Source organism: Bufo gargarizans, chromosome 2 (genome assembly GCF_014858855.1).
Source record: "Bufo gargarizans isolate SCDJY-AF-19 chromosome 2, ASM1485885v1, whole genome shotgun sequence".
NCBI lineage: Eukaryota > Metazoa > Chordata > Amphibia > Anura > Bufonidae > Bufo > Bufo gargarizans.
This window is the reverse complement of record NC_058081.1, coordinates 340975662-340992548: the sequence shown is the minus strand read 5'-3', so window position 1 is coordinate 340992548 and position 16887 is coordinate 340975662.

Sequence of the window (16887 nt, the reverse complement as noted above, 5' to 3'; positions counted from 1 at the left end):
ATATGTTATTTGTCTGTTTCACCGTTCACTTTCACTGTTAGGGTGATATAGGGAAAGTAGGGAAGGCACGAGGACAGGGAAACCCCACCATCAGGGGTGGTCCCTGGGCAAAGGCTAGAGTAGGATTGCATTAGGGAAAGGCTCCCTGCATAGAAGGATACTAGCCGCCCCACCTAAGCATGTATGACCTTCCTTTCTATCTATCTATATTATATGTTTCTGTGTATCACTGTATATTCGTCACAATCGTGGTGGTAGCTGTATGTGTAGTATTAAGAAGCCGGCTTTAGGTCTGCACTTGTGTGAAATATCAGCCACCAAAACGGGGCATATATTTTTTTTTAACGATTAATAATAAAAGGTATATTTTAAACGGTCCTCGCTTGAGTAGAGAGAATATATTAATTAAAAGGACTTACTACTATCTCAAAACATTGTTTAAAAAAAGTGGCAATACTCCAAATGTACTGCATATATCTGACGGAAGGCTCTGACGTGATATGAACAAAGCCTTAGATAAATATTTGCTAAGCTGATTTAGCATATCCTTTGACCGATTTTTGGAAATGTCACTCCTGTAATTTAATGTGCTATTTGCAGTATCAACAAGAAATACTAGATGTGAAATACTAAGGAGATATTAAGTGGTCAGGGGGAGCAATTAATACTGAATAGAAAAAAAAATACTATAAAGGCGTAAAGCCACAACAGTGACCCAGCTGTCCTTTAAAATGCTACTTTATTAATGAATTATTACAATGTCATTTGGGGTGGGGGGCAGGCTCCAACATGGCTGGATGCACTTCAAGGTTATGTTCACCTTCCAGGGCTATATATTTTTTTTTTTATGATTGCATTTTCCTCATTTTGGGTTAAAAATTATTTTTTCAATTGGTCTTTATTAAAAAATATTGAGCCATTCTGTCACAAAGGGATAACTGTTTGTCTAGCTATATGAATTGTACTTTTTACTTTCACTTTGTGCTGGTCATCTAATAAACCTTATCTCTAGATTACTAATAGGTCAAAAACAAAATCAGTAAGATAAGAATTGAGCTATAATGAGTGTTTTAAGACCAGAGATAAGGAGCCATCAGCTGAGCTTCCTGACGGAACAAAGTGACAATTCAGATCCTGCTATTAGAGAAATTCAAGGCTGCACAAAGACAGGAGTTCAAAATTGTTAATAATGACCAATTAAAAAATAATTTTTAGCTCAAAATGAGCACAAAGCAATAATAAAAACTGCCCTAAAGGTGTACATAGCCTTTAAACAACAAACATTTGAATTAGATAACCAATCAGGAGTTTTATTGTTTCACTTTGTTAGGCAAGCATCCTCTTCTCCAGCCATTTTGTCCATTAAAGCCCCAACACGGGATGCGTTATGCACTCAGGCAGATATTTTAGCGCTCTTTACCGAGTTCTATTCTAGGCTATATCAAAACTGTATTTGTAAACCTGAGGGGGACATTAATCAGTATTTAGCTCTCCTCAATTTCCCCCCCTTATCTAAATCTCAGAAACTAGAACTGGAGGCACTCTTTACAATGGAGGAATTAACCCAGGCCATCACCTAGCTGAATAATGGCAAGTCCCCTGGCCCAGATGGCTTGCCAAAAGAGGTCTACCCTTGCCCCTCTCCTCCCATCTTATGCATCTATAATGCAGCTCTTGAAACTGGGGCTTTACCTTCTTCCTTGATGGAAGCTACAATAGTGTTCAACAGAATTTTAGCTACGTGACTGAATTGGGGTTTGTGCCAGGTAAGTCTACTTCAGGCAATATTCATCGTGTTCAAGTACTTACTAATCGGGGCGGACTGGGCTATTGCCTCCTTAGATACTGCAAAGGCTCTTGACTCAATAGAATGGCCGTTCTTGATGGCATGCTTGGAACGCTTTGGCTTTGGCCCCACATTTCGACAATAGGTGTCTATTCTATATTCCTCACCCTTCAGTTCTTTATTAATAAATGGTGAACTGTCCTGCAAGTTTTCTCTATACAGGGGTACCCCACTAGGATGCCCGCTTTCACCTCTTCTGTTTGCTCTAGCATCTGAGGTCCTAGCCATTCAGACAAGATAGCCATAACACAGGTATCACACCATATCACTTTAGGTTCCCGGGAGGGCAGGGTTAGCCTCTATGCAGATGACCTGGTCCTTTTCTAAGCCAATCCCCAGAGCTCTCTGACACATGCTATCAATATTATTAATGACTTCTGAGACTACTCCGGACTGTGAGTAAATTGGGATAAATCAGTATATATGGTCCTGGGACGTAAGAGAGACATAGCCTCAACGAATATGGCGGACATTCAAATTGGCTCAAAATTAAAATATTTAGGAGTGGTAATATCACATTCGCTACAGCGTGATATAATAGTTTGGTTGCATATGAAAGAGACAAATTCAGAGCTTGGAAAACATTGCCCTTGTCAGTGACAGGTCCGATGAACCTGGTTAAACTGTATTACCCAATTGTCTTTATGCCTTTCAACAGAGTTTAGACTCTTTAGCCACATCCAAGGACAAAGCAGGTATGGCACTCCCAGATTATCTATATTACCTTGCTGGGCAGTTCAATTGGTTACACTCATAAGTGACACCACAGGGAATATGCCCACATCATCAGAGGATGAACTATAAAAGTCCTAACCTTCTACCTCTTCATAAAGTGGCAACTCAGGTTTGGTATGAGGCAAAGAAAATGAGGGGTCACAAGACTGATGGCCAAAATGCCCCTTTGGAATAATCATTGTCTTCCCCAGATACTTTTGCTAGAGGGAGTGGGCTTTTGGAAGGTGGCAGCAGTGGAACGAGTGTTGGGCAATATACCGGTATTAAGAAATGGCGATATCACCGTTTCTCAATTACTGCAGTATTTTTGTGACATCATAGGGGCAGCCACTACACCTGCAGATAATGGAAGCTGCTTGTTAAGGACCTGACGCTCGGTACATGCTGCCTAAGTAATATACTGTGTATTATGTACACTCACCTAAAGAATTATTAGGAACACCTGTTCTATTTCTCATTAATGCGATTATCTAGTCAACAAATCACATGGCAGTTGCTTCAATGCATGTAGGGTTGTGGTCCTGGTCAAGACAATCTCCTGAACTCCAAACTGAATGTCAGAATGGGAAAGAAAGGTGATTTAAGCAATTTTGAGCGTGGCATGGTTGTTGGTGCCAGACGGGCCGGTCTGAGTATTTCACAATCTGCTCAGTTACTGGGATTTTCACGCACAACCATTTCTAGGGTTTGCAAAGAATGGTGTGAAAAGGGAAAAACATCCAGTATGCGGCAGTCCTGTGGGCGAAAATGCCTTGTTGATGCTAGAGGTCAGAGGAGAATGGGCCGACTGATTCAAGCTGATAGAAGAGCAACATTGACTGAAATAACCACTCGTTACAACCGAGGTATGCAGCAAAGCATTTGTGAAGCCACAACACGCACAACCTTGAGGTGGATGGGCTACAACAGCAGAAGACTCCACCGGGTACCACTCATCTCCACTACAAATAGGAAAAAGAGGCTACAATTTGCACGAGCTCACCAAAATTGGACTGTTGAAAACTGGAAAAATGTTGCCTGGTCTGATGAGTCACGATTTCTGTTGAGACATTCAAATGGTAGAGTCCGAATTTGGCGTAAACAGAATGAGAACATGTATCCATCATGCCTTGTTACCACTGTGCAGGCTGGTGGTGGTGGTGTAATGGTGTGGGGGATGTTTTCGGGCACACTTTAGGCCCTTTAGTGCCAATTGGCCATCGTTTAAATGCCACGGGCTACCTGAGCATTGTTTCTGACCATGTCCATCCCTTCATGACCATCATGTACCCATCCTCTGATGGCTACTTCCAGCAGGATACTGCACCATGTCACAAAGCTCAAATCATTTCAAATTGGTTTCTTGAACATGATAAAGCGTTCACTGTACTAAAATGGCCCCCACAGTCACCAGATCTCAACCCAATAGAGCATCTTTGGGATGTGGTGGAACGGGAGCTTCGTGCCCTGGATGTGCATCCCTCAAATCTCCATAAATTGCAAGATGCTATCCTATCAATATGGGCCAACATTTCTAAAGAATGCTATCAGCACCTTGTTGAATCAGTGCCACGTAGAATTAAGGCAGTTCAGTTCTGAAGGCAAAAGGGGGTCCAACACCGTATTAGTATGGTGTTCCTAATAATTCTTTAGGTGAGTGTATATAGACTAATAATGTGATGTACCAATGTATGCAGTGTATACTAGTACATCACATTATTAGTACAAACCGGATTCCCAAAAAGTTGGGACACTATACAAATCGTGAATAAATACTGAATGCAATGATGTGGAGGTGCCAACTTCTAATATTTTATTCAGAATAGAACATAAATCACGGAACAAAAGTTTAAACTGAGAAAATGTACCATTTTAAGGGAAAAATATGTTGAATCAGCATTTCATGGTGTCAACAAATCCCCAAAAAGTTGGGACAAGGCCATTTTCATCACTGTGTGGCATCTCCCCTTCTTTTTACAACACTCAACAGACGTCTGAGGACCGAGGAGACCAGTTTCTCAAGTTTAGAAATAGGAATGCTCTCCCATTCTTGTCTAATACAGGCCTCTAACTGTTCAATCGTCTTGGGCCTTCTTTGTTGCACCTTCCTGTTTATGATGCGCCAAATGTTCTCTATAGGTGAAAGATCTGGACTGCAGACTGGCCATTTCAGTACCCGGATCCTTCTCCTACGCAGCCATGATGTTGTGATTGATGCAGAATGTGGTCTGGCATTATCTTGTTGAAAAATGCAGGGTCTTCCCTGAAAGAGATGACGTCTGGATGGGAGCATATGTTGTTCTAGAACCTGAATATATTTTTCTGCATTGATGGTGCCTTTCCAGACATGCAAGCTGCCCATGCCACACGCACTCATGCAACCCCATACCATCAGAGATGCAGGCTTCTGAACTGAGCGTTGATAACAACTTGGGTTGTCCTTGTCCTCTTTGGTCCGGATGACATGGCGTCCCAGATTTCCAAAAAGAACTTCGAATCGTGACTCTTCTGACCACAGAACAGTCTTCCATTTTGCCACACTCCATTTTAAATGATCCCCGGCTCAGTGAAAACGCCTGAGCTTGTGGATCTTGCTTAGAAATTGCTTCTTCTTTGCACTGTAAAGTTTCAGCTGGCAACGGCGGATGGCACGGTGGATTGTGTTCACTGACAATGGTTTCTGGAAGTATTCCTGAGCCCATTCTGTGATTTCCTTTACAGTAGCATTCCTGTTTGTGGTGCAGTGTCGTTTAAGGGCCCGGAGATCACGGGCATCCAGTATGGTTTTACGGCCTTGACCCTTACGCACAGAGATTGTTCCAGATTCTCTGAATCTTCGGATGATGTTATGCACAGTTGATGATGATAGATGCAAAGCCTTTGCAATTTTTCGCTGGGTAACACCTTTCTGATATTGCTCCACTATCTTTCTGCGCAACATTGTGGGATGGGTGATCCTCTACCCATCTTGGCTTCTGAGAGACACTGCCACTCTGAGAAGCTCTTTTTATACCCAATCATGTTGCCAATTGACCTAATTAGTGTTAATTGGTCTTCCAGCTCTTCGTTATGCTCAAATTTACTTTTTCCAGCCTCTTATTGCTACTTGTCCCAACTTTTTGGGGATTTGTTGACACCGTGAAATTTTGAATCAACATATTTTTCCTTTAAAATGATACATTTACTCGGATTAAACGTTTGATCTGTCATCTACGTTCTATTACAAATAAAATATTGACATTTGCCATCTCCACATCATTGCATTCAGTTTTTATTCACGATTTGTTTAGTGTCCCAACTTTTTGGGAATCCGGTTTGTACATTACATAACATTACAATATACATATATATATATTACACATATAAGGCCACTGCACTCACATATCATTAAAGGAGTTGTCTGGGCTAGATAGTGCAAGATATTTTTTATCTTTTCTTGTGATTTTTGTTTAGTGTAAAGTATACACTTGAAGGAGTGGCACCTTCATGTGTGAATGCGCTCCTATTATCTTGGGAGTAGCATTCTTGTACATTTTTGCCCCACCTATCCCACAGGCGACCTTGATTCGGTAGTACATATAGGTGCGGACTCCTCCTCTCATTGTTTGCTTGATGCACGCAGAATTAACTATATGTGCAGGGTCTGCTCTCATGTAGATGCCCAATGGCATAGGTAGGTTTAGACCTGCCTGACTGAGATCACCTTGGCATGGGTATGCGAGCACAGATGTGTTTTGATCAAAATATATTTGGCTGAGCGTGTCAGATTTTATCATAACAGAGCGAAGGCTTAGTCCATGTATAATGTTTGCATATACTGTATTAGTGCATTATTTTCTGTGATTTTTCTTTTAGGAAATGTACTTGGCTAGGAGATGTATTACAACCCTATAGTCCCCACATTGAATATGTGGAAATCCCAAGTAAACCAGGTTATTCCTTTTGAAGCATTGTGTATTTAAACATAGAAACTGGTCAGTCACACTGTCACAAGTATGAGGAGCCTGGATGAGGACACCTACAACAAATGATACGGTATTTCTGCTACTTTCTCAGCCTGCTGCTTTTTCTTAGGGTAGCATCAATAACGTGTTCATGCATGGAAGACTCAGGAAAGGGACCGGTGCCTGCTCATGATAATGTGTAACCACATAGCAGACAACTCATGGCTGTTCTGTTTTGTTGGCTGTTTCCACCTTCTCCATCAATTACTTAAATGGAGTATCTAAATGGTACTACGGCCTTCATTCTGGACTGCTTTACAGTTAACACCTGGACGTCTTCTAATCCCGTATTGCCTGCTAAGTGTCATGCTGGGGAATTGTAATCCAGTAAATGATTTTGGATCCACGGCACTTACCCAGTTTTTATGTAATCCACTTTATTAGACAAGGTGCATGATACAGGGAGTAGCACTCAACAAGTGCAGCCGGCTGAGGAATTGCTTTAGCAGTTATTACTATTGAGAATTGTTTTTCTGTGTTTTTGTGGGTTTTCTAATAAAGTCAGTTTAAAAAATATATCAGTTGTAACATGAACTCCTTTACATTGAATGAAAAATACAACAATGTGTATTGCTTCATGACGTCTTTATAAATGTCTTAGGAACCTGAATGCCTTATTTGCCGCTATTATAAATCATATTTCCATCTCAGATAGATCTAGATTGTTGCCTGATAGGTTGATCAGAACACCCACTACCACTGTGGCATTAAAAGAACAGAACACAAATACCTAATGTTCCCCTGACATGTTTCACCTCGTCTGAGCAATGGGACATAAGCAAATATGGTGCCGTTCGGAGGCCTATGTTCTTGCATATAGGTTTTGCCTTAGGTCATCACTTTCTGCTGGTTGCAAAGTTAAGAATGTCTTGACTGATTGGCATGTTGAAAGATCATCCAGAACAGGTAGTAGTAACTTACCTGTGGTATCACTTCTGGGTCTGGATTTCACATGACCTTTTCTACATCAGCACTCTGAGGCCAAAATTCTCGGAACATGTGATGATGCTCCCAATCTCTTGTCACCCAATGGATAGCAAAGACTAGACCATGGTAAAACCTCCTTGTACTGCATTTCTACTGTATTTTGCCAATGAAAACAAAAGGCATAAATAGCCTAACGTTAGTCTAAGGCCTCATGCACACGACCGTGTAGTTTTTTGCAGTCCGCAAAAAACGGAAGCCGTCCGTGTGCCTTCCACAATTTGCGGAAAGGAATGGGCGGCCCATTGTAGAAATGCCTATTCTTGTCCGCCAAACGGACAAGAATAGGACATGTTATATTTTTTTGCGGGGCCACGGAACGGAGCAACGGATGTGGACAGCACACGGAGTGCTGTCCGCATATTTTTTGCGGCCCCAATGAAGTGAATGGGTCCGCATCCAAGCTGCCAAAACGGCATCTCGGATGCGGACCCAGACAACGGCCGTGTGCATGAGGCCTAACTAACATTTAAAATCAGGCTCAGACTGGCCCACGGGGGTACATGTGAATCCCTGGGTGGGCCCCTGAGCAAGGTGGGCCCCTGAGCAAGATGGGCCCCTAGTCTCCCACCCCCTGCGCAAGTGGCACATAACACAGTAGACTTACGGCACTACATACATATATTTAATGTACAGCACCTCGACCAGGCTATATGTTCATATAAAAAACCTTATAGATTATTAAAGAAACTACCCAGTTTATTATTATAGACACGATCAGAACTGAGGTGCCTTCTAGGTATAGAGGAAAGCTGCCATTATCCTCTTTTCCCCAGCACCCACCTTCTCAAAGTTGCTGCAGGTTGTTGAAGGTATCCATATGGTGGGCCCCCAAAACAAATTTTACTGGTGGGCCCTAGGGACCCCAGTCCGACACTGTTTAAAGTGACCCTTCGGTACAAAAAAAATTATTGCATTAACTGGGGAACGAACAATACACATACACGGTGACATCCTTTTCTGCCTTTTAGCTGTGATCTATCAATTCCTGAGCTCCATGGTATGGCTGTGGGTGTGGACCCACTGTGCCAACCAAACTGAGTGGTTGGCTGCTCATCCGCAGGGATCACCAGAGCCAAGCACCAAGGGATCAAGCTATACATGTATTTAGGAAACAGGCAGAGGTCTGAATAGGCAGAGTTTGTGCAAATCCTAATAAAGTCCCGAAGTCAGGGCAGGCAGCTCAGGGTCACTGCAGTTAACAGGCACAGGTCAAGTGGCAGAGAATTAGAAAAAAAACTACAGAACATCGCACAAAAACATTTTTAAAAATTATGTAAATTCCAGTGAAGGTAATCCTCTTAAAGGTGACTGTATTTGAGAGTAAGGCTGAGTTCACATAAGTGTTCAGCCTTTCCGTTCTCCTACTCTGTTATAGGAGCAGGAAAACGGAAAGGACAGATTCGGCACATAACTGAGCCGAGCCTACGGACTCCATAGACTATAATGGGGTCTGTTAGGTTTACACTCATCTCCTAACGGACCCCATTATAGTCTATGGGGCCCGTGGGCTCCGTTCGGCTCAGTTATGTGCCAAATCCGTCCTTTCTGTTTTTTTGCTCCTATAACGCAGTAGGAGAACAGAAAGGCAGGAAGCCGGTTGGTCTATTTATTCCTATGACAACCTCAATGTCAGTCTAATTGGACGTTTCATGACAAATCTGGTTTGTTCTGTTTCGCAACACCAAAACAACACCAAAACACTACAAAAGAGAACAGATACATATTAAAATAAATATAATTAAAAATGTTCACAATAAAATGTGTTGTTTTTTTATATACACTAAACAAAAATATAAACGCAACAAAAATATAAACGCAACACTTTCGGTTTTGCTCCTATTTTGCATCTTAACCACTTAAGGACCACAGGTTTATACCCTCCTAGTGACCAGGCCCTTTTTTACAAATCGGCACTCCACAACTTTAGCGGTTTATTGCTCGGTCATGCAACTTACCACCCAAATGAATTTTACCTCCTTTTCTTCTCACTAATAGAGCTTTCATTTGGTGGTATTTCATTGCCGCTGACATTTTTACTTTTTTTGTTATTAATCGAAATTTAACGATTTTTTTGCAAAAAAATGACATTTTTCACTTTCAGCTGTAAAATTTTGCAAAAAAAACGACATCCATATATACATTTTTCGCCAAATTTATTGTTCTACATGTCTTTGATAAAAAAAAAATGTTTGGGCAAAAAAAAAATGGTTTGGGTAAAAGTTATAGCATTTACAAACTATGGTACAAAAATGTGAATTTCCGCTTTTTGAAGCAGCTCTGACTTTCTGAGCACTTGTCATGTTTTCTGAGGTTCTACAATGCCCAGACAGTAGAAAAACCCCACAAATGACCCCATTTCGGAAAGTAGACACCCTAAGGTATTCACTGATGGGCATAGTGAGTTCATAGAACTTTTTATTTTTTGTCACAAGTTAGCGGAAAATGATGATGATTTTATTTTTTTTATTTTTTCTTACAAAGTCTCATATTCCACTAACTTGCGACAAAAAATAAAAAATTCTAAAAACTTGCCATGCCCCTCACGGAATACCTTGGGGTGTCTTCTTTCCAAAATGGGGTCACTTGTGGGGTAGTTATACTGCCCTGGCATATTAGGGGCCCAAATGTGTGAGAAGAACTTTGCAATCAAAATGTGTAAAAAATGACCGGTGAAATCCAAAAGGTGCACTTTGGAATATGTGCCCCTTTGCCCACCTTGGCAGCAAAAAAGTGTGACACATCTGGTATCGCCGTACTCAGGAGAAGTTGGGGAATGTGTTTTGGGGTGTCATTTTACATATACCCATGCTGGGTGAGAAAAATATCTTGGTCAAATGCCAACTTTGTATAAAAAAATGGGAAAAGTTGTCTTTTGCCAAGATATTTCTCTCACCCAGCATGGGTATATGTAAAATGACACCCCAAAACACATTCCCCAACTTCTCCTGAGTACGGCGATACCAGATGTGTCACACTTTTTTGCTGCCAAGGTGGGCAAAGGGGCACATATTCCAAAGGGCACCTTTCAGATTTTGCAGGCCATTTTTTACACATTTTGATTGCAAGGTACTTCTCACACATTTGGGCCCCTAAATTGCCAGGGCAGTATAACTACGCCACAAGTGACCCCATTTTGGAAAGAAGACACCCCAAGGTATTCCGTGAGGGGCATGGCGAGTTCCTAGAATTTTTTATTTTTTGTCACAAGTTAGCGGAAAATGATGATTTATTTTTTTTTCTCTTTTTTCCTTACAAAGTCTCATATTCCACTAACTTGCGACAAAAAATAAAAAATTCTAGGAACTCGCCATGCCCCTCACGGAATACCTTGGGGTGTCTTCTTTCCAAAATGGGGTCACTTGTGGCGTAGTTATACTGCCCTGGCAATTTAGGGGCCCAAATGTGTGAGAAGTACTTTGCAATCAAAATCTGTAAAAAAATGACCGGTGAAATCCGAAAGGTGCACTTTGGAATATGTGCCCCTTTGCCCACCTTGGCATCAAAAAAGTGTCACACATCTGGTATCGCCGTACTCAGGAGAAGTTGGGGAATGTGTTTTGGGGTGTCATTTTACATATACCCATGCTGGGTGAGAGAAATATCTTAGCAAAAGACAACTTTTCCCATTTTTTTATACAAAGTTGGCATTTGACCAAGATATTTTTCTCACCCAGCATGGGTATATGTAAAATGGCACCCCAAAACACATTCCCCAACTTCTCCTGAGTACGGCGATACCAGATGTGTCACACTTTTTTGCTGCCAAGGTGGGCAAAGGGGCACATATTCCAAAGTGCACCTTTCGGATTTCACCGGCCATTTTTTACACATTTTGATTGCAAAGTTCTTCTCACACATTTGGGCCCCTAAATTGCCAGGGCAGTATAACTACGCCACAAGTGACCCCATTTTGGAAAGAAGACACCCCAAGGTATTCCGTGAGGGGCATGGCGAGTTCCTAGAATTTTTTATTTTTTGTCGCAAGTTAGTGGAATATGAGACTTTGTAAGGAAAAAAGAAAAAAAATGAAAAATCATCATTTTCCGCTAACTTGTGACAAAAAATAAAAAATTCTAGGAACTCGCCGTGCCCCTCACGGAATACCTTGGGGTGTCTTCTTTCCAAAATGGGGTCACTTGTGGCGTAGTTATACTGCCCTGGCAATTTAGGGGCCCAAATGTGTAAGAAGTACCTTGCAATCAAAATGTGTAAAAAATGGCCTGCGAAATCCGAAAGGTGCACTTTGGAATATGTGCCCCTTTGCCCACCTTGGCTGCAAAAAAGTGTCACACATCTGGTATCGCCGTACTCAGGAGAAGTTGGGCAATGTGTTTTGGGGTGTCATTTTACATATACCCATGCTGGGTGAGAGAAATATCTTGGCAAAAGACAACTTTTCCAATTATTTTATACAAAGTTGGCATTTGACCAAGATATTTTTCTCACCCAGCATGGGTATATGTAAAATGACACCCCAAAACACATTCCCCAACTTCTCCTGAGTACGGCGATACCACATGTGTGACACTTTTTTGCAGCTTAGATGCGCAAAGGGGCCCAAATTCCTTTTAGGAGGGCATTTTTAGACATTTGGATCCCAGACTTCTTCTCACACTTTCGGGCCCCTAAAAAGCCAGGGCAGTATAAATACCCCACATGTGACCCCACTTTGGAAAGAAGACACCCCAAGGTATTCAATGAGGGGCATGGCGAGTTCCTAGAATTTTTTATTTTTTTTGCATAAGTTAGCGGATATTGATTTTTTTTTGTTTTTTTCTCACAAAGTCTCACTTTCCGCTAACTTAGGACAAAAATTTCAATCTTTCATGGGCTCAATATGCCCCTCACGGAATACCTTGGGGTGTCTTCTTTCCGAAATGGGGTCACATGTGGGGTATTTATACTGCCCTGGCTTTTTAGGGGCCCTAAAGCGTGAGAAGAAGTCTGGAATATAAATGTCTAAAAATGTTTACGCATTTGGATTCCGTGAGGGGTATGGTGCGTCCATGTGAGATTTTATTTTTTGACACAAGTTAGTGGAATATGAGACTTAGTAAGAAAAAACAAAAACAAAAACAAACAAAAAATTTCCGCTAACTTGTGCCCAAAAAAAATGTCTGAATGGAGCCTTACCAGGGGGGGGGGGTGATCAATGACAGGGGGGGGATCAATGACAGGGGGGGGATCAATGACAGGGGGGGGATCAATGACAGGGGGGTGATCAATGACAGGGGGGTGATCAATGACAGGGGGGTGATCACCCATATAGACTCCCTGATCACCCCCCTGTCATTGATCACCCCCCCTGTAAGGCTCCATTCAGACATCCGCATGATTTTTTACGGATCCATGGATACATGTATCGGATCCACAGAACGCATGCGGACGTCTGAATGGAGCCTTACAGGGGGGTTATCAATGACAGGGGGTGATCAGGGTGATCACCCCCCTGTCACTGATCACCCCCCCTGTAAGGCTCCATTCAGACATCCGCATGATTTTTTACGGATCCATGGATACATGTATCGGATCCACAAAACGCATGCGGACGTCTGAATGGAGCCTTACAGGGGGGTTATCAATAACAGGGGGTGATCAGGGTAATCAGGGTGATCACCCCCCTGTCACTGATCACCCCCCCTGTAAGGCTCCATTCAGACATCTGCATGATTTTTTACGGATCCATGGATACATGGATCGGATCCACAAAACGCATGCGGACGTCTGAATGGAGCCTTACAGGGGGGTTATCAATGACAGGGGGTGATCAGGGTAATCACCCCCCTGTCACTGATCACCCCCCCTGTAAGGCTCCATTCAGACATCCGCATGATTTTTTACGGATCCATGGATCGGATCCACAAAACGCATGCTGACGTCTGAATGGAGCCTTACAGGGGGGTTATCAATGACAGGGGGTGATCAGGGTAATCACCCCCCTGTCACTGATCAACCCCCCTGTAAGGCTCCATTCAGACATCCGCATGATTTTTTACGGATCCATGGATACATGGATCGGATCCACAAAACGCATGCGGACGTCTGAATGGAGCCTTACAGGGGGGTTATCAATGACAGGGGGTGATCAGGGTAATCACCCCCCTGTCACTGATCACCCCCCCTGTAAGGCTCCATTCAGACATCCGCATGATTTTTTACGGATCCATGGATCGGATCCACAAAACGCATGCTGACGTCTGAATGGAGCCTTACAGGGGGGTTATCAATGACAGGGGGTGATCAGGGTAATCAGGGTGATCACCCCCCTGTCACTGATCACCCCCCCTGTAAGGCTCCATTCAGACATCCGCATGATTTTTTACGGATCCATGGATACATGGATCGGATCCACAAAACGCATGCGGACGTCTGAATGGAGCCTTACAGGGGGGTTATCAATGACAGGGGGGTGATCAGGGAGTGTATATGGGTGATCACCCGCCTGTCATTGATCACCCCCTGTAAGGCTCCATTCAGACGTCCGCATGTGTTTTGCGGATCCGATCCATGTATCCATGGATCCGTAAAAATCATGCGGACGTCTGAATGGAGCCTTACAGGGGAGTGATCAATGACAGGGGGGTGATCAATGACAGGGGGTGATCAGGGAGTGTATATAGGTGATCACCCGCCTGTCATTGATCACCCCCCTGTAAGGCTCCATTCAGACGTCCGTATGCTTTTTGCAGATCCGATCCATGTATCCGTGGATCCGTAAAAATCATACGGACGTCTGAACGGAGCCTGACAGGGGGGTGATCAATGACAGGGGGGTGATCAGGGAGTTTATATGGGGTGATCATGGGTGATCAGGGGTTTATAAGGGGTTAATAAGTGACGGGGGGTGTGTGTAGTGTAGTGTAGTGTTTGGTGCGACTTTACTGACCTACCTGTGTCCTCTGGTGGTCGATCCTAACAAAAGGGACCACCAGAGGACCAGGTAGGAGGTATATTAGACGCTGTTATGAAAACAGCGTCTAATATACCTGTTAGGGGTTAAAAAATTCGGATCTCCAGCCTGCCAGCGAACGATCGCCGCTGGCATGCTGGAGATCCACTCGCTTACCTTCCGTTCCTGTGAGCGCGCGCGCCTGTGTGCGCGCGTTCACAGGAAATCTCGCGTCTCGCGAGATGACGCCTATTGGCGTTAGTGTGACCTGGGAGCGCCGCAGAGATGACGCCTTTCGGCGTTAGTGTGACGGGAGGAGGTTAAACATTTTTTGGTGGATACTCAGACACTGTGCTTCAAGACAGGTAAGGAATTTGTTAGACAGGTTCTTGCTATTGTCTGATTGCAAATGAGCATAGGTGATTAAGGTGTTAAATTTGTTGTTGGGGGAGGAGCTTTTGTGGGAGTGTGTGTATATATAGCAACATAGTATTAGCTTACCTAATTATAGCTTGCAGCATTCTCAAAGTGCAGCGTTACTAAGTGCATCTGAGATATTTAGGAGGTAATCTGGAGGTGGATACAATCTAAAAAAGTAAGATTTGTTTGTTTAAAATCTTTCCCTCTTTAAAATGGCAGACCTGGTTCAGTGCAGGAATTGTTGTGCTTTTATTTCAGGTTCAACTCTTCAGAGGTTTGGATGCTGTCTGATTGGTAGACAGCTCTCCATAATGCAGCAGGAAAATGCATTTTTGAAATCTGAGATTTGTAAATTAACTGTTAAACAAACTCAGGCTGGGAATGTTGCAATGCCACTGCCACAGAGGCCCCCTATAAATGAAAGATGGGTTACTGCAGGTTCTGGTAGACTGATTTGCCTGTGCATAACTTTCAGCATGACAGGAAGATGCGCATTAAGGAATTCAATGTATGTCTTGGTGATTGGTGTCTGAACCAAGGGGTTGGCTTTGTGACTCATGTTAGCTCTCGTTGGAATGGAAAAGAACTGTACAAGAAAGATGGTTTGTCCTCAGTGAAAAGTTCAAAGTATTTGCAAAGAAGCATTTAAACTAGGAAAGGGGGGCAAAAGAGTGATAATCCAGCAGTCCGACTACCCCCCGGAACAATGCCAGAAGATGCCAGTAGCACATAGGTTAAGAAATGACAAGCTCAGAGTCTTGTCTACAAATGTTCGCAGTTTAGGGAATAAGATCAATGAACTTGAGTCTATAATGGCATCTGAGAATATAGATTTAGTGGCTGTTACTGAGACATGATTCAATGGGAGTAATGACTGGGATATAACAATACCAGGGTTCTCTCTATATAGGAAAGACAGAGAAGGCAAGAAAGGGGGAGGGGTGGCCCTGTATGTGAAAGATAGCAGAAAATCTAATTTAATACAAGTTAGCAAGACCAATTTAGAGTCAGTTTGGGTTACCTTGCAGCTTGATAATCATAAGGTAATAATAATAGACCACCTAGCCAAGTCAAAGAATTAGATGATCTACTAGTTGAGGAAATAGATAAAATGACATTGAAAGGGGAAGATATCATTATGGGAGACTGTAATCTTCCTGATGTAAACTGGAAAACCAAAAAACAAAGGAGTACAGATATTCTAAATTCCCTACTGGGATTATCCTTACAACAAGTAGTTGAGGAGCCAACCCGGAAGGAGGCCATTTTAGATTTAGTATTCACAAATGGGAATTTGGTATCTGATATTACTGTAGGGGATCACCAGTCAGTGTGGTTTACTATAAGTACAGTCACACCACACAAAAACAAAAGTTTTAGATTTTAGAAAAACTGACTTTATAAAATTAGATTAGTGGTATACGAGTCCCTATCAGATTGGAATCGGGCAACTATAGGCCAGTAAGCCTGACATCAATAGTGGGGAAATTAATGGAAACATATTTAAGGAGAGGATTGTGGAACATCTAAAATCCCATGGATTGAAAGATGAAAAACAGCATGGCTTTACTTCATGGAGATCATGTCAAACTAATCTTATAGATTTTTTTGATTGGGTGACTAAAATAATAGATGGTGGAGGTGCAGTAGACATCGCTTATCTAGACTTTAGTAAGGCTTTTTATACTGTCCCACATAGAAGGCTTATCAATAAATTGCAGTCTTTGTGCTTGGACTCCATATTGTTGAATGGATTAGGCAGTGGCTGAAGGACAGACAACAGAGGGTTGTAGTCAATGGAGTATATTCAGACCATGGTCTTGTTACCAGTGGGGTACCTCAGGGATCTGTTCTGGGACCCATATTGTTTAATGTCTTTATCAGCGAAATTGCAGAAGGCCTCGATGGTAAGGTGTGTCTTTATGCTGATGACACAAAGATTTGTAACAGGGTTGATGTTCCTGGAGGGATACACCTAATGGAAAAAGATTTAGGAAAACTAGAGAAATGGTCAAAAATCTGGCAGC